Genomic DNA, 9,809 nt, shown 5'->3' with positions numbered 1-9,809 from the left:
TGGTTACTGACAGAAGTAACAACTGTTTTGACACTTGTACTGTGGTGCTGCGGAAATGCTTCAAGTGCTTTCCGTTTGGGTCTGAATACAATCCCATAATCCACTGTTTCTCATTTCCTTCCTTTCTTTCTTTTACTCTGCAGTTTCCAGGAGCCCCTGAATGAGTGCCCCAATCCCCCCATGATGGTGGCCATTCGGTACATGTTAAACCTTGTTAAACCAATCACAACGGCAATCTGGAGTACACACCTGTATGTAAGAAACTACAGTTGATATTCTGTAAACTGATCTTATGTAGTGGGTTTAAAGCAAGAATACGATATGTTATGCTGTGATGATATGTCCCTTTCTCTCCTTTCTCTCTGCATCTACAGGAGTATTTGAAGATTGTGTCCATGTAAAGTACCCGGAAAGGAGAGGAAGTCTTCAACACGTATGGTCAGATGGCCAACTGGCAGCTCCTACACATTATTTGCCGAGCCAGATCAAAGCAACAGCAACGACACTGCAGACATACCCTTGTCCAACATATACAAAGCAGATGTGCAAGATGACTGTAACAGACTGAACACACAGACAGATGAGTAGGGGTGGTTAGAGACCCTTGACACATTTTTTTCCTAATACACTACACGTAAATATCTTCACACTGAATCAACCACATTTCTAAATTATCCTGAGTTCTTCACATCTCCTTATGGTTTTCCATTGACACCTTTAAATCAGTCTGTCCTATCCTGTGCTTCCCCATCCCAGCGACTGAGTCTGAAGCTGAACAGCACCTCTTGGTGGAGAAGTGGAGTTTTTGCTTGAAATGGAAATTGTGGGAGACAAAGGAGTTTTCATCTTTGGAAAGTCAGGGTCCCTCACCTAAACAACACTCAAGGTAACCATGACCAAAACATAACCATAGTAACTCACTAGAGTGCAGGCAGACGTATATTTAAGACTGTCCAGTTTGCATTGGTGTTTGCCTCTCTCCCTAGATCCTGTGCAGGTCAGTGGAGGAGTTTGAGGACTTTAGTAATAACAAAGGCTGGGAGGAGGCAGAAGACGACGATGAGGAGAAAATGTTGCAGGCACTGTCCAATGAGGGCCTGCCAAGTCTGGACCCTCTGTGGAGGCGTCTAGTGCATGCTTCAGTCCCTTTAATACTGGACCCATTTGGGGAGGACATGCAGAAGGACAAGGTACTGCTGAAGGATAAAGATGGCCATGCTTAACTGAGTAGCCGGGAGAGGAGGGCACTGCAAGTCCGCTACGGCCAAAAGACTATCCTGCACCAGCTTCTGGAGCTCACCAAACCCTGAATTACCACTCAATCCATCCCAAAGCACTCACTGATTTGTAGAGACATCTACTCAAAGCAACCCTGAAGGAATTAATAAGACTATTTGAATAAAGCTAGCCAGTGGCTCTATTTTAACTGAACATATTTGGAAAAGAGTGATTTTACTGTATACTGTATCCTTGTGAATTTGTATGAGACTGATGAGCGTTTTCTTCTTTAAGAGCCCCCTATAGACAGTTGGGTAAGTACTGCTCCATTTCCTTCATGGGTCATTAAGTTACCCAAACCTGCAATGGACCCTCTTACAGCCCTGCTACACTATTGCCAAATGTTTTTTATAACTACCCAAGATAGACCACAGCCTGTCGTTTCCAATAGGATCAAATTAATCATAGTGGGCAGAACAAGCAACGACGTGGGCAGAGCCAAGAATGAGCTAGAAAGAGCCTATTGGCGCATTCTAGCATGTATCTGCATTTCCGATAGGGAACGCCTACTCTGAAATGCATGTGCAAGAACTCAATTAGGCCTTGCAATCCTTCTAAACCAACAACTTTTTTTTTTACTTTGGCAAAGGGTAAAGTCTACAAAACTTAGTTTACTCTGTCTGTAACAGATTCTAATACGAAACTGTATTGAAATCAAATGTATCATATATGACAAAATTTGGGGAATGTCGGCCAAAATCCATCTCGCTCCTCTTCTTCCAAGATGGCGGGCGCAGCAGTAAGACGTGTTTTCGTCCCATGTAAATATTCAGTATTTTATTTTTTATTTTTTTGTGTATACATTTCATTATATTTCAATCTCTTTTTTCAAATTTCAAATTAAATATACCTTCCTGCAACCCGCCTCACCCAATGTGGTACAGCTCTGCTGTTTTTTTTATACCTTATAACTGGAACCTCCATCAGCCGCTAGCCAGCTAATTAGCTACTAGCTATTTAGTCATTGCTAGCCAATGCTAGTGGTCTTTACCTTTAGCTCGGACTACAGACGCTTTAAAATCAAATCAAATTTAATTTGTCACATACACATGGTTAGCAGATGTTAATGCGAGTGTAGCAAAATGCTTGTGCTTCTAGTTCCGACACTGCAGTAATAACCAACGAGTAATCTAACCTAACAATTCCACAACTACCTTATACACACAAGTGTAAAGGGATGAAGAATATGTACATAAAGATATGTGAATGAGTGATGGTACAGAACGGCATAGGCAAGATGCAGTAGATGGTATCGAGTACAGTATATACATATGAGAAGAGTAATGTAGGGTATGTAAACATATAAAAGTGGCATTGTTTAAAGTGGCTAGTGATACATGAATTACATAAAGATGGCAAGATGCAGTAGATGGTATAGAGTACAGTATATACATATGGGATGAGTAATGTAAGGTATGTAAACATTATATGAAGTGGCATTGTTTAAAGTGGCTAGTGATACATTTAATACATCAATTTTCCCAATATTAAAGTGGCTGGAGTTGAGTCAGTATGTTGGCAGCAGCCACTCAATGTTAGTGGTGGCTGTTTAACAGTCTGATGGCCTTGAGAAAGAAGCTGTTTCAGTCTCTCGGTCCCTGCTTTGCACCTGTACTGACCTCGCCTTCTGGATGGTAGCGGGGTGATAAGGCAGTGGCTTGGGTAGTTGTTGTCCTTGATGATCTTTATGGCCTTCCTGTGACATCAGGTGGTGAAGGTATCCTGGTAGTTTGCCCCCGGTGATGCATTGTGCAGACCTCACTACCCTCTGGAGAGCCTTACGGTTGTGGGCGGAGCAGTTGCCGTACCAGGCAAGTTTGTGAGTGCTTTTGGTGACAAGCCAAATTTCTTCAGCCTCCTGAGGTTGAAGAGGCGCTGCTGCGCCTTCTTCACCACGCTGTCTGTGTGGGTGGACCAATTCAGTTTGTCTGTGATGTGTACACCGAGAAATGTAAAACTTACTACCCTCTCCACTACTGTCCCGTCGATGTGGATAGGGGGGTGCTCTGCTGTTTCCTGAAGTCCACGATCATCTCCTTTGTTTTGTTGACGTTGAGTGTGAGGTTATTTTCCTGACACCACACTCCGAGGGCCCTCACCTCCTCCCTGTAGGCCGTCTCGTCGTTGTTGGTAATCAAGCCTACCAGTGTAGTGTCATCTGCAAACTTGATGATTGAGTTGGAGGCGTGCATGGCCACGCAGTCGTGGGTGAACAGGGAGTACAAGAGAGGGCTCAGAACACACCATTGTGGGGCCTCAGTGCTGAGGATCAGTGGGGTGGAGATGTTACCTACTCTGCCTTATCTCAGCTCACTGGTCACCTTAGCAGCACCCACCCGTAGCACGCTCTCCAGCAGGTATATTTCACTGGTCATCCCCAAAGCCAACACCTACTTTGGCCGCCTTTCCTTCCAGTTGTGTGCTGCCAATGACTGGAACAAATTGCAAAAATCACTGAAGTTGGAGACATACTTTTGCAAGGCACTGTATTCGGCCCCCTTGAACTTTGCGACCTTTTGCCACATTTCAGGCTTCAAACATAAAGATATAAAACTGTATTTTTTTGTGAAGAATCAACAACAAGTGGGAAACAATCACGAAGTGGAACGACATTTATTGGATATTTCAAACTTTTTTAACAAACCAAAAACTGAAAAATTGGGCGTGCAAAATTATTCAGCCCCTTTACTTTCAGTGCAGCAAACTCTCTCCAGAAGTTCAGTGAGGATCTCTGAATGATCCAATGTTGACCTAAATGACTAATGATGATAAATACATTCCACCTGTGTGTAATCAAGTCTCCATATAAATGCACCTGCACTGTGATAGTCTCAGAGGTCCGTTAAAAGCGCAGAGAGCATCATGAAGAACAAGGAACACACCAGGCAGGTCCGAGATACTGTTGTGAAGAAGTTTAAAGCCAGATTTGGATACAAAAAGATTTCCCAAGCTTTAAACATCCCAAGGAGCACTGTGCAAGCAATAATATTGAAATGGAAGGAGTATCAGACCACTGCAAATCTACCAAGACCTGGCCGTCCCTCTAAACTTTCAGCTCATACAAGGAGAAGACTGATCAGAGATGAAGCCAAGAGGCCCATGATCACTCTGGATGAACTGCAGAGATCTACAGCTGAGGTGGGAGACTCTGTCCATAGGACAACAATCAGTCGTATATTGCACAAATCTGGCCTTTATGGAAGAGTGGCAAGAAGAAAGACATTTCTTAAAGATATCCATAAAAAGTGTTGTTTAAAGTTTGCCACAAGCCACCTGGGAGACACACCAAACATGTGGAAGAAGGTGCTCTGGTCAGATGAAACCAAAATTGAACTTTTTGGCAACAATGCAAAACGTTATGTTTGGCGTAAACGCAACACAGCTCATCACCCTGAACACACCATCCCCACTGTCAAACATGGTGGTGGCAGCATCATGGTTTGGGCCTGCTTTTCTTCAGCAGGGACAGGGAAGATGGTTAAAATTGATGGGAAGATGGATGGAGCCAAATACAGGACCATTCTGGAAGAAAACCTGATGGAGTCTGCAAAAGACCTGAGACTGGGACGGAGATTTGTCTTCCAACAAGACAATGATCCAAAACATAAAGCAAAATCTACAATGGAATGGTTCAAAAATAAACATATCCAGGTGTTAGAATGGCCAAGTCAAAGTCCAGACCTGAATCCAATCGAGAATCTGTGGAAAGAATTGAAAACTGCTGTTCACAAATGCTCTCCATCCAACCTCACTGAGCTCGAGCTGTTTTGCAAGGAGGAATGGGAAAAAATGTCAGTCTCTCGATGTGCAAAACTGATAGACATACCCCAAGCGACTTACAGCTGTAATCGCAGCAAAAGGTGGCGCTACAAAGTATTAACTTAAGGGGGCTGAATAATTTTGCACGCCCAATTTTTCAGTTTTTGATTTGTTAAAAAAGTTTGAAATATCCAATAAATGTTGTTCCACTTCGTGATTGTGTCCCACTTGTTGTTGATTCTTCACCAAAAAATACAGTTTTATATCTTTATGTTTGAAGCCTGAAATGTGGCAAAAGGTCGCAAAGTTCAAGGGGGTCGAATACTTTCGCAAGGCACCGTATCTCCCTCACTAACTTTAAGCGTTAGCTGTCAGAGCAGTTTACCAATCGCTGCAGCTGTACACAGCCCATCTGTAAATAGCCCATCCAACCAACTACCTACCTCATCCCATATTTGTTTTTCTGCACACCAGTATTTCTACTTGCACATCCTCATCTGCACATATATAACTCCAGTGTAAATTGCTAAATTGTAATTACTTCGACACTATTGGTCTATTTATTGCCTTACCTCCTTACTTCATTTGCACACACTGTATACAGATTTTTGTGTATTGTGTTACAGACTGTACGTTGGTTAATCCCATGTGTAACTCTGTTGTTGTTTTTGTCGCACTGCTTTGCTTTATCTTGGCCAGGTCGCAGTTGTAAATGAGAACTTGTTCTCAACTGGCCTACCTGGTTAAATAAAGGTTTTAAAAAAATGAAATGTTTTTAATTCTCCCACTGCCAGCCACTGGGCTTCCTCTCACCACCATATTTATTAGTGAGTGGAAAGGCCAACTGGATGCTTCACATTTATACATCCGGTGAAATATCTATCTCATGGTTCTATCTGTGCTATAGCCATCGGGTGTCCGGTATTGCCATCACCCATCTCTGAAATCAATGAAAGCTGCTATTCTGCTTGTGTTGCGTCGCGTCCAATGGCAGCGTCCAAGCTCAAGAACTGCCAAGGCTCAAATTCGATGGCTGAAGCGTGCGTTCATTCTATCTTGTGAATTGAAATAATTACAAATAAAGTTGATTTTGGTTGCATATGGCCTGGACTACACACCGCTGCTTATTGTATTACGATTTTTAAGTCAAGAACAAACTAGCTAGCAGAAACTTGTTAGCTACATTGCATTTACTATGTCACAATGTGAACAAAAGCAACTTGCAGTGGTGTTAAGTACTTTTAGGTAGTACTTTAAAGTTTTTTGCATCAGTAGTTTTTTGTACTTTTTACATTTACTCCAGGCTGCATCACAACCGGCCGTGATTGGGAGTCCCATAGGGCCCAGCGTCATCTGGGTTTGGCCGGTGTAGTTCGTCATTGTAAATAAGAATTTGTTCTTAAAACTGACTAGCCTAGTTAAACAATTTTTATTCAACCATTATTTAACTAGGCAAGTCAAATAAGAACAAATTCTTATATATACAGTTGAAGTAAGAAGTTTACATACACTTAGGTTGGAGTCATGAAAACTTGTTTTTCAACCACTCCACAAATTTCTTGTTAACAAACTATAGTTTGGGCAAGTCGGTTAGGACATCTACTTTGTGCATGACAAGTAATTTTTCCAACAATTGTTTACAGATAGATTATTTCACTTATAATTCACCGTATCACAATTCCAGTGGGTCAGAAGTTAACATGCAGTAAGTTGACTGTGCCTTTAATCAGCTTGGAAAATTCCAGAAAATTGTCATGGCTTTAGAAGCTTCTGATAGGCTAATTGACATCATTTGAGTCAATTGGAGGTATACCTGTGGATGTATTTCAAGGCCTACCTTCAAACTCAGTGCCTCTTTGCTTGACATCATGGGAAAATCAAAAGAAATCAGTCAAGACATCAGAAAAAAAATTGTAGACCACAAGTCTAGTTCATTCTTGGGAGCAATTTCCAAACGCATGAAGGTACCACGTTCATCTGTACAAACAATAGTACGCAAGTATAAATGCCATGGGACCATGCAGCCATCATACCGCTCAGGAAAGAGACGGGTTCTATCTCCTAGAGATTAATGTACTTTGGTGCGAAAAGTGCAGTTACAAAATGATCTATATCCACAGTAAAACGACTTCTTTATCGACATAACTTGAGAGTGTAACGGCTTTCTTTAGGTGAAGTAGAGGCGGACCAAAACGCAGCATGGTGATGATTCATGTTTGTTTAATAAAGGAAAACTATACATGAATAAACTACAAAAACAATGAAACACAGAGACAGGAACAATCACCCACAAAACCCAACACCAAACAGGCTACCTAAATATGGTTCCCATTCAGAGACAATGACTAACACCTGCCTCTGATTGAGAACCATATCAGGCCAAACACAGAAATAGACAAACCAGACACACAACATAGAATGCCCACCCAGCTCACGTCCTGACCAACACTAAAAGAAGGAAAACACACACAAACGATGGTCAGAACGTGACAGAGAGGCCGCTCAGCAAGGAAGAAGCTACTGCTCCAAAACCACCATAAAAAAGCCAGACTACGGTTTGCACATGGGGACAAAGATCATACTTTTTGGAGAAATGTCCTCTGGTCTGATGAAACAAAAATGGAACTGTTAGGTCACAATTACCACCATTATGTTTGGAGGAAAAAAGTGGAGGCTTGCAAGCCGAAGAACACCATCCCAACCGTGAAGCACAGGGGTGGCAGCATCATGTTGTGGGGGTGCTTTGCTGCAGGAGGGACTGGTGCACTTCACAAAATAGATGGCTTCCTTGAGGAATTAAAATTATGTGGATATATTGAAGCAACATCTCAAGACATTAGTCAGGAAGTTAAAGCTTGGTCGCAAATGGGTCTTCCAAATGGACAATGACCCCATACTTCCAGAGTTGTGGCAAAATGGCATAAGGACAAGAAAGTCAATGTATTGGAGTGGCCATCACAAAGCCCTGACCTCAAACCTATAGAACATTTGTGGGCAGAACTACAAACTTGACTCTGTTACACCAGCTTCTGTCAGGAGGAATGGGCCAAAATTCACTCAACTTAATGTGGGAAGCTTGTGGAAGGCTACCTGAAACGTTTGACCCAAGTAAAACAATTTAAAGGCAATGCTACCAAATACTAATTGAGTGTATGTAAACTTCTGACCCACTGGGAATGTGATGAAAGAAATAAAAGCTGAAATCAATAATTATCTGTGATATTATTCTGACATTTCACATTCTTAAAATAAAGTGGTGATCCTAAATGACCTAAAACAGGGAAATTTTACTTGGATTAAATGTCAGGAATTGTGAAAAACTGAGTTTAAATGTGTTTGGCTAAACTGTATGTAAACTAATCCTTCGCACATGAATGGCCGCTCATTCGAGAATAATTGCAAGTACATACTGACGGCGTATGTCATTATTGTCTTCCCTGTTGGAATCTGTTTAATCTATGCAGTCACTTTACACCTACCTATATGAACAAATTACCTCGACTAACCTGTACCCCCGCACATTGACTCGGTATCGGTATTGTTATTTTATTGTGTTACTTTTAATTGTGTTTTACTTTAGTTTACTTGGTAACTATTTTCTTAACTCTTTCTTGAACTGCATTCTTGGTTAAGGGTTTGTTAGTAACCATTTCACGGTAAGGTTTGATTGGGTAAAGTTTGATTTGATTTCCCAATTGCTATTTTGATCATCCATGGAACCCCTGGCCCAGGCAATGGGCTAATCGAAGGAAATAACACAAATTTCCCTAAAATCTACTGATCATTTTACTATATCGAGGCAATGTATCTCAATCGCTCCCAAATGCATTGAAGATCATAGATACATTCATCTTGATCTCATATTATTAAATTAATCTGCCTCTGAAGACCCCTGATGGAGGACTCCATCTCTTCCTATAGAATCACAATTGTTTCCCATTGTAAATATTCGGGAGTATATATATTTCCTTGTTTATATAAAATCATTGCCAGAAACGTTGTCAGAAAGCTCTAATCAATTCAATCTGACCTCAGATGGACTAACATCCCAGTTCCTTTAACTGGCTAAATTAATATTTTGCCAGGGCTGAATTTCTGTAGTTCAATGCTTACCATGTCTCTCCCTTCAGGCTACTGGGATAAAATCCAGTGTGGTTTCAAAATGTTTATGGCAATGTAAGCGATCCCGGAAAAATGTACAAAGTTACAAAATGTATTTCTAAGTGCATGATTGTACGATGTTAACTCCTCGAATCTCCCAATTAAGAGAATTTCTGCTGGCAGGTAGCACTGCCGTAAACAAATGCGTTGGCTGTTAATGGCAATTATGTCACTCTCCCAATTGGCCAATGGTTCGGACACATCTACTCATTCCAGGGATTTTCATTATTTTTTAATTTTCTACATTGTAGGATAATAGTGAAGACAAAACTATCAATTAACACATATGAAATCACTGAAGTAACCAAAAAAGTATATATTTAGATTCTTCAAAGTTGCCACCTTGACAGCTTTGCACACTCTTGGCATTCTCTCAACCAACTTCATGAGGTAGTCACCTGGAATGCATTTCAATTAACAGGTGTGCCTTGTTCAAAGTTAATTTGTGGAATTTATTTCCTTCTTAATGCGTTTGAGCCAATCAGTTGCGTTGTGACAAGGTAGGGGTGGTATACATTAGATATAGCCCTATTTGGTAAAAGACCAAGTCCATGTTATGAGAAATGTAGGTCCATCATTACTTTTAGACATGAAGGTCAGTCAGTCTAGAA

The 9,809-nt window shown here is 41.2% G+C and overlaps 1 long non-coding RNA gene across 1 annotated transcript; it reads left to right on the top strand.

The window, feature by feature from the left end:
- The first annotated feature begins 374 nt into the window (after positions 1–374).
- On the top strand, positions 375–2,140 carry LOC110532336 (uncharacterized). Its single transcript, XR_016495304.1, has 2 exons — positions 375–886; positions 987–2,140. It is a non-coding gene; the product is annotated as an uncharacterized LOC110532336 (long non-coding RNA).
- The last annotated feature ends 7,669 nt before the right edge of the window (positions 2,141–9,809 follow it).

The sequence above is a fragment of the Oncorhynchus mykiss genome, chromosome 1, assembly GCF_057628025.1.
Source record: "Oncorhynchus mykiss isolate SJ-2025 chromosome 1, ASM5762802v1, whole genome shotgun sequence".
Classification (NCBI taxonomy): Eukaryota; Metazoa; Chordata; class Actinopteri; order Salmoniformes; family Salmonidae; genus Oncorhynchus; species Oncorhynchus mykiss.
The sequence above is the reverse complement of the archived record's forward strand: the minus strand, read 5'-3'. Positions and strand labels throughout refer to the sequence as shown.